At 44.5% G+C, this 17639-nt stretch overlaps 1 non-coding gene across 1 annotated transcript; it reads right to left on the reverse strand.

Moving 5' to 3' along the window:
* Positions 1-1770: 1770 nt before the first annotated feature.
* LOC111546629 lies at positions 1771-1874 on the reverse strand. Its single transcript, XR_002732846.2, has one exon. It is a non-coding gene; the product is annotated as a small nucleolar RNA U13 (small nucleolar RNA).
* Positions 1875-17639: the final 15765 nt, after the last annotated feature.

The raw sequence follows: 17639 nt of genomic DNA on the forward strand, positions 1-17639 counted from the left end.
AGCTGAGACATGCTGAGGGTTGACTGTGGTGGCCCTGCTCCATATAGCTCTCTTCCTCTCCTGGTTCCAGCAGGTTGGCCAAGGCCTGTTCTATAATCTTGGTGGGTAAAAATGTGTTATCTTTCCTCCTGGCTAGGCAGAACCTGCTAGCCCTCCCTAATGACCTGTCCTTCCCTTGGTTCTTGCTGGTACTCTGCGAGTTCTGGGTTTCTGCATTAGTGTCCACCTGGCCACTGGTGAAGGAGGCCACCCCAAGCCTCTGCTGTTGCTTATTTCTCCCTTCAATGTGGCAGGCCCTATGATTCTTTCAATTTAACTGCCTCCTGAATCTCCCCTGGGGACTATGGGAATGTCTTGGTTCTGCTTATGTTATTGGGAGCCACAAATAGCCTGAGCAAGCAAAATATTAGGGTGCTCATCAGGTGAACCATTGTCTTAGTTATGGTTCTTCAAACAAACAGAACCAATAGGAGATATCTTTATCTCTACCCCTACTCTGGCCATCTATCTATCTATCTATCTATCTATTAGCCATCCCTTCACCCATCCATCTATCCATCATCTATTTATCTATCTAAAAAGAGATTTGTTATGAGGAATTGACTCACATGATTGTGGAGGCTGAGAAGTCCCATTATCTGCTGTCTGCAAGTTGGATACCTGGGAAAGCCAATGGTATAATTAAGTCTGACGTCCAAAGGCCTGACAACTAGGGAAACTGATGGTATAAATCCCAGCCCGAGGGCAGGAGAAGATGAGATGAGATGTCCTAGCTCAAGAAAACAGGGTGGCAAATGTTATTTCCTTTCTCTGCCATTTGTTCTATTCAATTCTTCAAAGAATTGGATGAGGCTCACTCACATGAAGGAGGGCCATGTACTTTACTGAGTCCACCAGTTCAAATGCTAATCTCATCCAGAAACACTCTCCCAGACACAGCTGAAAATTGCATTTCACCTGGGCACCCTGTGGCCCAGTCACATTGACACATAAAATTCACCATCACAACTGTGTTGTGCTTCCAGATTTACTTTGATGTGTGCTATGGTTAAATGTTAACATCCCCTCCAAAATTCCTGTTGAAACACAATCTACATTGTAGTGGTGCAAAGATTGCAAAGAGGTGGGGTCTTCTGGGGTGGATTAATGCCCTTATAAATGAGCCTCCAGGGAGAGATCATCCCTTTTGCTCTTCCACCTTCCCTCGCCAGACAGTGAATGCTGTTGCCGTGATCTTGGACTTCTCAGCCTCTAGGACTGTAAGAAAATACATTTTTGTTCTTTATAAATTACCCAGTCTCAGATATTTTGTTACAGCAGCACAAATAGACTAAGATGATGTGTCTGCACCATAAGCTAATGCAGGACAATATGTCGGTGGGGCGGTGGGGGGGCAGTTTTTAGGATTCGTAATGAGGAAAACGGGGAAACCCTTCTCCCTCCCTGCCTCACAGCATCTCTTTTGGTGTCCCCAACCGGCACACTTAGATGAGCCGTCCCTTGGTTGGGGAGGACCACCGTTCCCCCTCTGCCTCAGAGAAAGGTGCTTGGCAACCATGGTCATCATCCATTCTGGGGAAAGGCAACTGTAAACTCCACTTAGGCGTCAATTATACTCCTTTTCTAGTCCAGTTTACCCAGACAGCCTTGTCTTAGTGACATTGTTGGGCATTTTCCAACCCATTCATAAATGTGGTACTTTGACTATTGGTTCTCTGTGGTTTAGATTGAATTATATGAATGCCAGCATTCAACATCACTTCTTTTTCACATCAGATGGGTAATGTGCCAACATCGTAACAAGATCTGAGGGAGGCACATCTCACATATGAGCCTGAAAACCCAGTCATCACACTTACGAGCTACAGGAGGATCTTGACATCATTTTGACTGAAGCATAACAGCATTTCCATATGGCTCAATCCATATGCTAACTGGTAGAATTCCTAAAGAGAGGGAGGACGAGTCGATGAGTCTGAACCTGCTCTCCTCCCTTTCTCCGCACTGCACTTCACATTCTGAAGGTCTCAGAAAACACAAGTTCTGGAGGAAAGTGGACCAGGAAAGAGGTTGTCAGAATTGCTGCCATGAGCTGGGCAGTGGCTGTGGAGGGTTTACGCACTGACCAGGGTGCCCAGGCACTATAAGGCTTCTTCCTGCACTGGGATCTGTGATTCTGAGAGTCTGCTTTCTGCTCTGTGGCATCCAGAAGGGAAAAAAGTTGCAGCTCCAGTTTCACCTGGAGGTTTGACTCCTGCCCCAGGTGGAGTGATGCACTCATGCTTTCCACATTGAAGAGGGCTGCAGACTGTGCTGTGAAATGCGTCTGTGTGTGTGTGTGTGTGTGTGTGCAGATGTGCATGCAGGTGTGTGTGCAGGTGTGTGTGGGTCGGAGGGGTGTGGACAGAGGTGGTGGGCAGGCCTGATGGGAGAGGCTGGAAAAGCAAAAGCCAAACACCTCAGTCCTTGATGGCTGGTCGGTTCGCTCAGGCTTTTGAGGACACGCCGGCCCCAGTGCAGACCCAATTTCAAAGATAGCTCAGGCCAGTCAGGGAGGGAAGGTAGGTCAGGGCACATCTGTATCCCCAAAAGGAGCTGAAATTGTTCTTTTCTCTGCACAAGGATGACGCAGACAGAGAAGCAGAGCAGACATAGCCATTTTCGTAGTACTTTCTCAAATCGTTTTCAGATTTGGGAATTGCAGTTTCTAAAAGTAGTAGTGCCGTGGCTAGCTGCCATCTGATAGAGCCATGGAGGTGTTTTTAGACAGTCTTGAAATGTGTGGCTTTGCAGCTCCCCCTGTGACAGCAGGCAGTACAATTCAATTTGGACCAGTTGGGGGAAGGCCAGTTAGACTTTGTGGGAATTCTGAATAGTAGACTATCTGAAAAGAAGTGGCATTATGTTATATTTTATTTTTCAGATGCGTTTCTAGGGATTCAAGCTGTTTATGGAGTCGCTATGAGTAGAGGGCCTGCTGTCCCTTCTCCCGACTCATCCCAACCACCCTGCTACTCAAACTGCCTGCTCTCACGCAGGGGGCTGGATATGTTGACCTTCACCCTTCTCCCCATGCTCTGTTCCCTGGGAGGCCAACCTCTGTAGACAGCAGCTACCTGGATTTCTGGCTTCTAGTGGAAGATGGCAGGGCTGGGGGAGGTGAGGGGAGGGAGGGAGCAGAGAGTCATCAGTATTGCTTTCTTGCCCCTCCCTGAAGGGCAGGGTTGGCAGTGGCTGCCTCCTCTTCTGAAGTCCCCAGCTCCACTGATGGCCACCTGTGGATGCAGTTCTTAATGGGGCTTGGAGAACCTCCCAGCTCACTCCTTCAGGCCTAGGGGTGGTGTGGATTCCTGCTGTTTCTACCCCAGGGCACTTCATCCCAGCCACTTTGCCCTGAGTCTGCTCAGAGCATTGTACAGTTTCCTCATCCAACTCTCTTTGGAGCTACCATCTGTTTCCTGCTGAAACCCTGACCAGGGTCCCCAGTGACTGCCTAATCCATGATTTATCTGGATATATTTCAGCGCTTATCTTCAGTATCTAACTGTGGACACCTCGCTGTTTATAAGTCCCTTCTCTCTGGGCTCGCCTGTCTTCCTTTCCCCTGCTTGCCACCCACCTCCTTCCAGTTCCTCCTGAGTCTTCCTGATGTCTCCTGGTCTGCCTCAACCTGTGCCTCTTGGCCCCTTTGCCTCTCATTCCTTATTCTCCCCCAGATGATCTTGACCACACCCATGGCTTTGACTGAGCAAAGGGAACTAACCCTCACTGAGTGTGTCTATGATTGATTACTGGGGGCTTTATCCCATCATTCATTTGAATGTTGAATACTCAGTGTCTTCCATATATCAGGACTGTTCTGGGGCTGGGGATATGTTATTTCTTTGACTCTTTACAACAAGATATGCACCATTGTCTCTGTCTTATAGATGAGGCTTCTGAGCTTCAGAGAAGTTAGATACTGTGCCCATGGCCAGGCTGGGATTGAAGCCCACTTTCCTGCCTCCAAGCTTGGAGCTCCTCCTTCTGTATTGTATTGCCAGTGGAGCACTTCTTTTACGTTGCTGAACTTGAGATGAACTTAGCAGAACTTTTATATATTCTAAAAACAGCCTCGTCTGACTTTGGCAGTTTGAACTGTAGTAGAACAACATTTTTTTGCTAGCTCATTCATCAGACATGTGCCTGACTCTGACTTTGAGCCTCTGTTTGTTCCGTCATTCACTGTGATTCTAAAAATTACCCCTGGCTCCCCAAGTGCTCAATTTTAGACTCCTGGTCTCCTGACAATACAAGATTAATTTAAAACCAGAGCAGCAGGATTTATTCCAGAGATTTCTTTTCATATCAGAAATTTGAAATAGGAATCATTGTTTGCATGTTCTTTCATTCTACAAAAATAAGATGCAGATGAACCTTTTTCAGGATGTAGGGCCACAGCTACCCTAAGCCGCAGCCTTGGAAGCTCCATCATCACGATCATTCAACTGTTGTGACCTCATTAAAAGAAACAAAGAAGGGATGCTTAGAGAATGGAGCCAACACCTGGATCAAGCTTGGGCTGTGAAATTCAATTAACTTAGTTTCAAAATCTAGCTGAGCGATCTTGGGCAAGTTCATTAATTTCTCTGAGTCTTGATTTTCTCAGCTGTAAGCAGGGGATGATAGAGGTGAGTAAACCAGGTATGCACACTCAGTAGTGCTTGGTGAGTTGGGTGCTAAAATCTTGGCCAGCTACTTTTGGTAGAGACCACAAATGTCACTTTGGTGAAGACTTGAGTTACTACTAGGGTTAAGTTGGAGAGGGAAATCACTTCATTGGCCTCCCACCTCATACGCTTTGGAAAGCAAAGTACTGGGGTGAACCTTCAACAGTTTGTATGAGGAGTTCTATACCTTCTAAGAAAGAAGGGACTAAGACTCTAACCTCTTGTCCCTAAGATTTGAAGCTCAGAACAGTCTTCAGGAAGGTTCAGGAGGATGCTGAGCAGGGTCAGGGTAGAAAGAAGTGGGCTCTGGAGGTTGTGGTGGTGGGTGCCTTTGGCCTTGAGTGAGTGAAGAGAGAAGAATCAGGTGGCCCTTGTCCCTTGAGAGGCAGTCCCTTTTTCTGCTTGTCCCTACCCAGCCTTCCTGAAGGCAGACTTTGGCCTTGGGGAAGTGGCTCATAGGAATTGCCTTAAAAAGTCCTTGTATAGCTTAGAGTAAAATTCTTTTTGATATGGACAGGAGACAGGGAAATACTGGGCAGAAAAGGGCAGTTCCCTGGCATAGTCCCCACCCCCAAGCCTGGAAACCTGTGGCACTAAATGGGAACAGGCATTCCTGTTTTTGCACCCAAATGTTGCCTTTTTGGCCCATGACACGTCCCTATCCTGTACCCAGATAAACCCCAAACCCCAGGCTCCACAAGCAGATGAGCAGACAGACAGATGGACAGAAGAGCAGAGGAGCAGAAGAGTGGTGCGCCAGAGAAGGAGAGAAGAGAAGGAGCATCTGAATGTTGAGAGGAGTTTGGCTTGGGATGGTCAGTGAGGAGATTGGCCACGGGACAGGTGAACTCCAGGGGAAGATCATCTTCCCACTCCATCCCCTTTCCAGCCCTCATCTATCCCACTGAGTGCCACCTCTGTCACCCAATAAAATCCTTGCATTCACCATCCTTCGAGTTCATGTGTGACCTGATACTTCCTGGACACCAGACAAGAACCTGGGTACGTGTGTGGATACCTGAGTACCAAGTGGACACTGAGCTGGTTAACACTTAAGCTATCTGCACATGACAGAGCTAAAAGAGCACTGTAGCACGCCCACTGGGGCTTCAAGAGTCACAGGCACACATCCATAGATGCCACTGTGGGGTTGGAACTCAAAAGTGCTCATCCTGGCTCCTGCAGCTGCCCACTTGCATGCTCCCCCTCCTGTAAGGGGTTTGAGCCGCAGTGGAGGCAGAACAGACAAGTCACACTCCTGTGGCACATCCTGCGAGGGCGTCAGGGAACTCTCCCATTTCATTTTGACTGAGTTTTGGTGTAAGGAGACTGAAGCAGGCAGGACAGCCTGAAGATCTCCTCCTGCCATGGGTGAGTGAACAGATTCGTCCTGGATATGAGGGAATCAGATGGGCAGGGGCTGGACCTTCTGCTGGTCAACGTAGTTGGGCTCACGGCATCATAGCGTGGGAAACTACCAGACTTCCAGTTACCAGTCACATATATAAAGCATTAAGCACAGTGCTTGGCACATAGTAGGCTATCAGGAAATGATAGGCAGCTATGAGTAATGTTATGTTATTAAATGTCAACACAAAAAGTCAAACTCTGTAAAATATTTGAAGAGATATATTCTGAGCCAAATATGAGTGACCAATGACCTGTGACACAGCCCTCAGGAGATCCTGAGAACAAGTGCCCAAGGCGGCTGGGCTACAACTTGGTTTTATATATTTTGCAGAGACATAAGGCATCAATCAATACATCTAAGATGTACATTGGTTCATCTAGAAAGGTGGGACAACTGGAAGTGGGAAGGGTCGGGGCTTCCAGATTTTCGGCAGATTCAAAGATTTTCTGATTGGCAATTGGTTGAAGGAGTTATTATCTAAAGACCACGAATCAACAGAAAGAAATACCTGGGTTTTGATAAGGGTTTGTGAAGACTGAGGTTTTATCACCCAGATGAAGCCTCCAGGTAGAGCAGGCCTCAGAGAGAATAGAGTGTAAATGTTTCTTATCAGACTTAAAGAGTCTGTTCTGTTAGTAATCCCAAAAGGGAGGGTATCATGAGATGTGTCCAACTTCCCCTTCCCATCATGGCCTGAACTAGTTTTCCAGGTTAATTTTGGAATGGCCTTGGCCGAGAGGAGGGGTCCATTCAGATGGTTGGGGGGTTTAGAATTTTATTTTTGGTTTACATAAGAGAGATCTCGATGAGAAAAATGAACCACTCAGCTGAGGGAATAGGGGAGCAGGATGAGACACTGTTACACCCCATCGCCTTTGCCAGGTGTCAAGCCCCAGTGGCTGGCACCTTGGGCAGGGTGGGAATGGTCTGTGGGAGGAAGCCCAGAATTGTTCCTATACTTTTGCCTATAGGAGGTGTCACCCCCTGTTTTGTTGCCCAGAAACACAGTTGAGAGAGGCTAAGCATTGCCCAAGTCCTCAAAGTGTGAGCTTTAGAGCCTTAGAATCTTGGAAGGATCCCAGAAGCCATCCACCTGCGGTTGCCAAACATTTTAAAGCAGTAAAGTCCCTCTTCACTTTTTTCTTCAATAAAGTTTAGATGATATCCTGATATATAAAACAAAGTGACATTTTTCTAATAAGGTATATTTGCAAGTGGAAATGTATTTTGTTGACTTGTGTTAGCATCAGTCAGTGAGAACAGTAAAACTATTTTGAAAAATCCAAAAACTCATAATTGAAACTATGGAAGCTGGTTTCAATCTCCCATCAGATCTGGCAGGCATAAAATTCAAATCAAAGTGCAAATGGAATCCAAGAAGGCCCCTGAAGACACTCAGCGTTCCGCAAATCTAGCTCATTGTATTAGTCATGGTTGCAGCAGGAAACAGTTTGCATTCTCAAACTGAGGGACTTTAAGGAGGGTCTAAACTACTAAACCATCCACAAAGGCAGGAATAGGGAACCGTACAAGATGGTATAATAACCCAGGGCTAGTTGTTACCCTCCTGGGCTAAGGGGCCTGGCAAGGGACCCATTACCAGAAGCTGAAAGGGGAGGACTGGGTAGACAGGGCTGCTTAGAGACAGCAAGGAGCTTCAGGAGAGGGACATTGCTATTCCCAGGAGATCCTGCAGGAAAAGAGCAGGGGGCAGATGAATACCCCACCCTCACTCTTGGGATTCCTTCCTTATCTCTTCCTGGGACTCCCCGATGGCAGACTGGAAGCCAGAGGGCAAAAGAGCCCTGTGATGTCATTCCTACAGGTCAGCCTCCAAGGACAGAAAATAGGTTGTGAAAGATGGAGAGTGAAGCTAGAGGAGCCAGGGGACTGCTCCACCCTGCAAATACACCCCTTCCCCTGTTTTAAAGAGAGCAAGAATGAAGGCTCAGAGAGTTCAGATGACTTTCCCAGGGGTACAAGTTTAGAAGCAATGGTAGGAAGCCAAGTGCTCCGATCTCAGCTCAGCCCTCTTTCCACTGTGCTTTTTCATCACTGTGAGCTGAGGACTACCGTAGATATGGAAATGGTGATGTCATCCATTGCATTTTTGGATCAGAGTTAAGGGGGTAGGCTTAGCCTAGTCCAGTAATTTCCTTTATTAGGGTCAACTATGGTCCACCGTTGCTGTGCAGCGCAGTGACTTTGCAAGTCTGAAGAGAAAGCATAGCTATTTAGAGGACTAACACATCAAGAAGCTCTTTGGCTTTCTGTCCCATACTCACAGGTCAAACACTTGCTCAAAAAAGGGCAGGAAGAATGTCAGCTAAATGTAAGGGATTATATGGATCATGGGTGCTAATTCCAACCCAGAAATATCCAAGAGGATCTATGTCTATGAAGGCTGAGCAGCTGCAGAGAATTCCTGGATTGCTGGTGACATTTGTGCTGTATTCAGCATGCTCCCCAAAGATTCTGCCCTTTGCCTGCTTCGTATAGAACTTTAGCTTAAAAGGATCTCTTCTAGAAGGACATGCCCATTAAGGTGGTGGATCATTAACTAGTACCTAGTGCTCTTGCTATGGTTTGGGGAAATTAGTGGCAAGGATCCTTGCCTCCCTGCACTCAAAGTCATTTGCAGTTTGAAGCAGCTTTGGGATGGCTTGTGTGAGAGTCTTATGACTCCTTGAACTTGGAAACAGCAGACATGCAAGTTTTGTGGTGAGGAGAAGCTGTATACTTATGAATGGTTTAGGATATAAGAGCCAACTCACAAAGAAAACACATGAGCCAGAGTCTTTGTAAGACCTAAGCATCCTGGGTGTTCTTTTGCCACAGGTAACCACCACATGGCTACTTCCCAACAACTCCCTTTAACTTTGCGAGGATGCATTCTCATCTAGCCGGCCAGTGGTGTACCCATTCTCCATGGTTGGTGCCTCCCTGTATTGCTGGTTGCCTCCTTGAGCTTATCGATGTCCTGCCTGCCTTTTCAAAAGCTATTTACCTAGTCGTGGTTGACATAAATGCTGTGCATTTTTCTTTCATAAACTGTGAGGACACTTGGGTAGCCTTGGTATCCCAGGCAAGTATGGGGTCATTCTGACCTGTTCTTCCTCTCTTCTCTTCTAGAGCAGGAGCTCAGTTTCCTTTTCCTAGTTTTACAGATGAAATAGCACCAATCTGTAGCTTGGGCAAAGCTGGTTCTCTCTTGTTCAGTTCTGCAGTCAGCAGAGTCAATACCATTCACTTACAGTGCGTGGTTCTAATAGGACTATGCCCTCCAGGGGCCTTGTTTTAACCTAGAAAATGACGTGACTTCCCTATTGTCTAGGATCAGGATGTAGTACTACAGTCAGCCATTTACACTTAAGTGGACTTGACCACCAAACTATTCTCTATAGAAAACTTTTTTTTTTTTTTTTTTTTTTTTGAGATATAGTCTCACTTTGTTGCCCAGGCTGGAGTGCAGTGATGTGATCTCGGCTCACTGCAACCTCTTCCTCAGGTGATTTGCTCACCTTGGCCTCCCAAGGTGCTGGGATTACAGGCGTGAGCCATCGCACCTGGCCAATTTTTTGGTTTTGAAAGACCTCATTACATATAGGCATCATCTAAAAGTTATTCCCACAGGATGACCATCCCAGTACAGCATCATTGCAACGTTTCAGTCCCACCCAAGATCTAGCCTATAATAAATTCGCACAGGGCAATGTTAAAACAGAAGGCCAAGCAGTGTCTCATAGTCTCAGCAGGAATATCAGGTAGGAGTGTCAGAGTTTTGCACATGTCACTATAGCTGAAGTAGGCAATTTGGCCTTGTTTACATATGCCAGGGAAGGCAAAGGGTGGCCAAGTCTGGGTCTTTGCTGTAAAATATACATACATCCTTTCACTTGATTTAAAAATCATGAAATAACTTTTTTTTTTTGAGACAGAGTCTCCCTCTGTTGCCCAGGCTGGAGTGCAGTGGCACGACCTTGGCTCACTGCAATCTCTGCCTCTCGGGTTCAAGCGATTCTCATGCCTCAGCCTCCCGAGTAGGTGGGACCATAGGTGCACGCCACCATGCCCAGCTAATTTTTGTATTTTTAGTAGAGACGGGGTTTCACCATGTTGGCCAGGATGTTCTCGATCTCTTGACCTCGTGATCTGCCCACCTCGGCCTCCCAGAGTGCTGGGATTACAGGCATGAGCCACTGTGCCTGGCCAAAACTCTTAATAATACAGTTTCTACTGAGTCCTTCTCATTGACTCATTAATCACTCTTCCTTGCTATCTGTGACACCTAAAACTTTATTTAATTCTGTTGAACAAATATACATAGCATTCTATACTGTAATTACATCTGTATTTTAAATATTTTAAGTCTTTTTTTTTGGCTAAGACCGTTTAGTGAATGTCTTATTTTCACTTAAAGTATGCACTTTCTTTCCCAGCTTTTCCAAATTATCAAATGTTAAATAGTGCATTGTTAATAGGAGGTTTGGCCTATCTATTCAGCTGTGCTGTAATTTTGTGAATAGGGCTAGGATTTAGGAATAGATTTTTAATTGTTTGGTATACAGTAATAGTTAAGTAATAATTTTTCCACAAAAGGCAGATTTCCTGGCTGATAAGCGACTTTTCTAACCTAGCTTACTTTGCAGAACTACACATTTATTTTAGAAGAGTTTTACATTTACAGAAAAATTACAAATATAGTACAGAGTTCCTGTATATCCTACTCCAAGCTTCCTCCATAATTAACATCTTACGTTCGTATGGCACATCTGTCGCAATTAGCGAAGCAATATCTATATATCGTTATTAACTAAAATTCATACTTTATTCATATTTCCTTCATGTTTACCTAATGTTCTTTTTCTGTTCCACGGTCTCACCTAGAATACCATATTACTTTTAGTCATCATATCCTCTTAGGCTCTTCTTGGCTATGACAGTTTCTCAGATTTTCCTTTTGAAATGGCCTCATTGTCTGGAGTAGCATCCGAGGTTCATTGTCTCACGTCCATGGAGAACGAGGGCCCCGACACACAAAGAGTGAGGTTGAGAGCAGAGGTTTAATAAGCAAAAGAAAGCGCTCTCTGCTGCAGAGTGGGGTCCTGGAAAATGGGTTGCTGGATCTGTGGTGAAATGCAGGGGGTTTTATAGATGAGCTGGTAAGGAGGAAGACTGGTTAGACCAGGTGTGCCGTCTGCATAGGGCGTGAATATCTGGTAGCCCCCACTCTAATCTTTTATTACGCAGGTAGGTTCTCTGCCTGAGCTGCGCCATTTTTTTTATTACTGTACACATGGTCACAAACAAATGGAAGATGGAGCCTCCATGTTGGACCCTCCTGGCTCCCAGGTAGCTGTTTTCTACTGGCACAGCTGCTGGCATTCTCCTGTGAATGCTGGCATCCAGCTTGCTTATTTATGTTTGCCGCTCGATTTTTCAGGCTGCTGTTTGTTAGGAAAAAAATAATTTCTTGGGCTGCTTTTTGTTAGAAGGGAAGCTCTGCCGAGGACTCTTTTGCCCTACTGTCTGCCTAAATAATTTCCTTTTACCTCCTGTATCACTTGTTTTTGTTGACCTTGACAATTTTGAGAAGTACTGGTCAGGAATTTTGTAGGACTGGGATTCTGGGCAGAGTATGTAGGTGTATTATTGGAATTCTGCACAGGAGGCTTGTCTCTTCTTCCCATTTATTTATTTATTCAGTCACTTATTTATGCCATTATAGACTTGTGGATACTTATTTTGTGTTTTGTGTTATGATCTAATACTACTTAATATTGTTGCTCAAATCGTTCTATCTTTAGGCACAGAGAACTCTTTCACTTAGCTCCTGTATACCTTTGATATATCCACATCCTTGTGGAGTTTTAACATTTTTCTTTACTTTTTTGAGCACTTACTTGATTTCAGGCACTATAAGATGCTCCAGTTGAGACAGCCAAGTATAAAGGAGACCCCGGAGAATCTCCAACTGGCCTGAGCACTGGAAGAATGGGGTGAAGCCAGGGAAGTTTGCACTGTTTGCAGCGGGGAGGAGCCTGGCCCCTCCTGTTCCTATGTGGTAACCTGGGATTCAGTGGGTGAGGTGGAGAGTCAGCCTGTTAGCAGGACTTCATCTTACTTTGCTGTGTTGTTCTAACTTTTTCCTTTTCACCCAATAAATTCCATTCTCCCTCACCCTTCAAAGTGTCTGCAAGCCTATTCTTTCCTGATCTTGTGACGAGAACCTGGTTTTTCCTCCAACACAGTCCTATCTTGTGTATTTCCTGCTCTAGTCTGAGATTCAGCCATTTCTCCAAGGACCCTTGGTTCCTTTTATTGGAGAATGGCATTAGAGACAAAGATCTGGGTATTAGGTGTGCTTGTGCCTGCAGGTGTGTCATTACTTCTTGGCCCTCTTAGCTGAAGGAGCAAAGAGATACGTGAAAGGAAAATAGATCTCGGGACTGCCAGATCACTAAGCCAAACGGAAAAGTCGAGCAGGGAACCGTCAGGCAAACCTGCCTCCTGTTTTACTCTGTTGAATTTCACCCTGGCAATGTAAATTGATAGCTCATCTTTACAAGCATGGGACAAAGGATAGAGCTCAAAGTCATCTCTCTGCTCACCAGATGCCTACCTGATTGCTTCTTCGGCCCTATTGTTTATTTTACCATAGGTAAAAATGCAGATTCACAGAGCCAGATCTCGACCTTGCCCCCAACCTGTAAATTTTGTATTTGGTGAAAGGCTGATCAAAAACTCAAAAGAATGCAACCCTTTGTCTCCTATCTACCTACACCTTTAAAAAATTTCTTCCTCTTTCTCCAATATCTGCCCTTTTCCCTTTAAATATTACAGCCTTCAAAATTATCTTTGGAGAAAGTCACAGACCCAGTCTCCCGGATGCGTGTCCTTATCTGTGGCAAACTAAACTTCTAAACTGATTGAGACATGTCTCAGATAGTTTTTGGTTTACAGATATATATGTGTATATACACGCCACGTATTTATAGACATTCAAACCGCCATTGCAAAATTCTGAGAAAATTATGACAAGTGTAAGAGATTTGACCTAACCAACTCCATTTTGCTTCTAACCTCCGAGCTGCCCTTGTTCATTCCTGGGCGTAGGCTGAACTAACTTTGGGAGGAACTTTAGTTTATAGTTTAACTTTGAAACAAAGACAATAACAGCCCTTCACAGAACAAACCCACTTCCTACCTGAGGACTAGACTGGCTTTGCAGGACTAACAAATTAGCCACAAGATTAGAAATTATGCTTTAGGAGTCATGCAGCTAGAGGCTAAAACATTCTGACCCTCTCCAAATTGCTCCTGGGGATAGCATCACTATTCTAACACCTAAGATCAGTGCTTGGGATATTTTGCAGACCCTGCACTTCACGGATAGGCTGACACCACCCAGATGGATAAACTGACTCATCCGGTCTCGTGGCCCCCACTCAGGAACTGACTCAGTGCGAGAGGACGGCTTTGGCCCAACCAATCAGCAGTCCCAACGCACTGCCCCCTACCCACCAAATTGTCCTTAAAAACCCCCGTCTCTGAGTTTTTTGGGAGACTGATTTGCGTTACAATAAAACTCCAGTCTCCTGTACAGCCAGCACTGCATGAATTAAACTCTTTCTATATTTCAATTCTCCTGTCTTGATAAATTGGCTCTGTCTAGGCAGTGGGCAAGGAGAACCCATCAGGCAGATACAAATTTAGAAATATTTCTATATATTATAATCTCTACCTATATTAAGCTAATTATGAGTTCATACTGATGTCTTTAGCTCTAACCCATTACCACATGAATCATTCTGGCCACGTCCCCTTGCTTATCTGTAAACTGCTGCTTCAGTAGTGAGAATTCTGGCTTCCACCATCTGCCATCCATTTCTTTCTCTTTTTTAGAGAGAGGGTCCCTCTCTGTTGTCCAGGCTGAAGTGCAGTGGTGTGATTATAGTTCGCTGTAACCTCCAACTCCTGGGCTCAAACAATCCTCCTGCCTCAGCCTCCTGAGTAGCTGGGTCTACAGGTGTGTGCCACCATGTCTGGCTAGGTTTAAAATGTTTTGTAGAGACGAAGTCTCATTATGTTGCCCAGGCTGGTCTTGAACTCCTGGCCTCAAGCAATTATCCCAACTTGGCCTCCCAAAGCTTTGGGCTTATAGATGGGAGCCACTGTGTCTGGCCTGTCATCCATTTTCTTAATTGTTCAATTCCAGAATACAGGTATAGTGGTTTCAGAATTGTTTACCTGTACCCCCATGTAAATCTACATTATCAACCAAAGTACAGTCTTATATACAGTTCCATTTGCCTTTAATCTCATAGACTGGTCATTTCCAAAGTTACTTAGGTCAGTACCTGATGTGGTTTGGATCTATGCCCCCATGTCACTCTCATGTTAAATTGTAATCCCCAATGTTGGAAGTGAGGTTTGGTGGGAGGTGATTGAAACATGGGGGCGGTTTCTCATGAGTGGTTTAATACCATCCTCCTTGGTGCTGTTTTCATGATAGGGAGTGAGTTCTTGGGAGATCTGGTTGCCTAAACGTATATGGTACTTTCCCCCCAACTTTGTCCTGTGCCAGCCATGTGAAGTGTCTTGCTTCCCCTTTGCCTTCCGCCATGACTGTAAGTTCTCTGAGGCCTCCCCAGAAGCAGAAGCTGCTACGCTTCCTGTACAGCCTGCAGAACCATGAGCCAATTACACCTCTTTTCTTCATAAATTACCCAGTCTTGTGTATTTCTTTGTAGCAGCGTGAGAATGAACTAATACACACCCTTTCCCTCTACCCCTTCAGTTGTGTTGTTTCCTACATACGTAGTAGAGTTAGATTGGTTTGTTACATTGTGCATACCATCCTGGCATTACCCTATATGATTTTTTAAAAAATTGCTTACATTAAGGTTAATTCCTTGTGTTGTAAAGTTCTATGAATTTTGACAAATGTATAGTGTTATGTATCCACCATTGCAGTATTACATAGAATAGTTTTACAGCACTAAAATACTCCCACACACTTCACCTATTCAACCTTTCTGTCTCCCCAATCTGTGGGCAACCATACATTTGTTTACTGTCTTTATAGTTTTGCATTTTCCAGAATTTCATGTAAGTGTAATCCCATGGTATCCAGCCTTTTCAGGGTGGCATCTTTTACTTAGCAATCAATATGTACTTTAGATTCATCTATTTCTTGGCATGTTTTGATAGTGCATTTCTTCTTAATCACTGAGTGGTATTCTGTTTCATGGATACCACAGTTTGTCTATTCATCTATTGAAGGACGGCTTGGTTGCTCCCAGTTTTTGGCAATTACGAATAAAGCTGCTATAAACATTCACATGCAAGTTTTTGTGTGAACATAAACTTTCAAATTAGTTAGGTAAACACTTAAGGGGCTCAATGATGGTTCAAATTTTAAGACTCTATTTAACTTTGTAAGGAGCTGCCAAACTGTGTTTCAAAGTATCTGTACCATTTTGTGTTCCCATCAGAAATGAATGAGGGTTTCTGTTGCTCCACGTCTTCACCAGAAGTTGGTATTGCCAGTGTTTTAAATTTTAGCCCTTCTAATTGATGTGTTATGCCCAGCTGGCCTTAACAAATTCTGGAATATGTAATAGCTCTCTTAACTGGTCTCCACTTGATGGTCTTGACTTCCACTCAAGGGACTCATGGATCAAACAATGTTCTTGACTCTTCCTTTAAAACACAGATGGCTGCTCCATGTGCTGTTCCCTCGTGAGATGATGCTGAGTTCTCTCTGGTTTGCCGGTGCCGCTAAGCCCGCATCAGTAGAAATGATATGCTTACCAAGAATCAGTTTTGTTTTTGTATATTTAGGCCAGACATATTTGTTATTGTAATTATGTAATTGAAATATTAATGAACCTGTAAAATATAAAGGTGAAATGAGAGATATTTTTTGGTTGTAAAAATGTAATGGTCTTCATTTCATCTGGCTCTTTACTTAATTCAGATGATTGTATGCTTTATTTGCAAAAAGCTCTGGGTATACATTTCAGGTATATCAATAAGGATAATATCCACGTCACTCTATTTTTCATCTTCCCAAGAGTATTTGTTGCAACTGATGCTTTTTTTTTTTTCAAACTCCTTGGGGAAGATTTAATGCGGTATAAGTATAGTGTGCTAATGCATATTGATTTATACCTTTGACATCACTCACAGAGTAGAAGCTAAAACCACCTTTGTTTTAAGAACTGGTTTACAAATGTTATAGCAACTAAATATGGCCTGAGAAGGACTCTGTACTTCTATATCTGAGTCCTTGTTGATGAACTGTAACCTAGCTTAATAGGCAGACAAGGCTGGGTGTGGTGGCTCACACCTATAATCCCAGCACTTTGGGAGGCCGAGGAGGGTGGATCATGAGGTCAGGAGTTCGAGACCAGCCTGGCCAACGTGGTGAAACCCCGCCTCTATTAAAAATACAAAAATTAGCTGGGTGTGGTGGCAGATGCCTGTAATCCCAGCTACTCAGGAGGCTGAGGCAGGAGAACTGCTTGAACCCGAGAGGTGGAGGTTGCAGTGAGCTGAGATTGTGCCACTGCACTCTAGCCTGGCAACACAGCGAGACTCTATCTCAAAAAAAAAAAAAAATTTTTTTTTCCAGCCAGGCGTCGTGGCTCATTCCTCTAATCCCAGTACTTTGGGAGGCTGAAGCAGGCAGATCACCTGAGATCAGGAGTTTGAGACCAGCCTGGCCAACATAGTGAAGCTCCATGTCTACTAAAAATTCAAGAAATTAGCTGGGTGTGGTGGTGGGTGCCTGTAATCCCAGCTTTTTGAGATCGAGTTTCGCTCTTGTTGCACAGGTTGGAGTGCAATGGCACCATCTTGGCTCAGTGCAACCTCTGCCTCCTGTGTTAAAGTGATTCTCCTGCCTCAGTGTCCCAGGTAGCTGGGATTACAGGCATGCACCACTATGCCTGGCTACTTTTTGTATTTTTAGTAGAGATGAGCTTTCACCATGTTGGTCAGGTTGGTAGTTTTAGTAGAAATGGGGTTTCACCATGTTGATCAGGCTGGTCTCAAACTCCTGACCTCAGGGGATCCATCTGCCATGGCCTCCCGAAGTGCTGGCATTACAGGCATGAGCCACCGTTCTCAGTCCTGTCCTATTTTCTCTTTTCTATCTCAAACATTTTTATCTTCAGTGAAAGTTTTATTGAAGCATAAAATACATTAAAAGGTACAAAAATTAGAGGCGTTCAGTCTGATGAATATTCACAAATGGAAATCCCTGTTTAACCAGCACTCAGACCCAGGAACAATAAAGCCACAGCACCCCCGAAGCCTCTTAGACCCCCTTTGTGTCACTGTCTACCTTTCATCAAGGGTAAGCACTATCTTGACTTCTTTCACCATAGATTAGTGTGACCCGCTTTTCAAATGTATAAAAATGAATCCGTACTCTATTTCTCTTTCACCCAAGATAATGTTAGTGAAATTCATCCATGCTGTATGTGTTGTAATTTATTCATTCTTATTGC

The sequence above is a fragment of the Piliocolobus tephrosceles genome, chromosome X (genome assembly GCF_002776525.5).
Source record: "Piliocolobus tephrosceles isolate RC106 chromosome X, ASM277652v3, whole genome shotgun sequence".
In the NCBI taxonomy this organism is placed as follows: Eukaryota; Metazoa; Chordata; class Mammalia; order Primates; family Cercopithecidae; genus Piliocolobus; species Piliocolobus tephrosceles.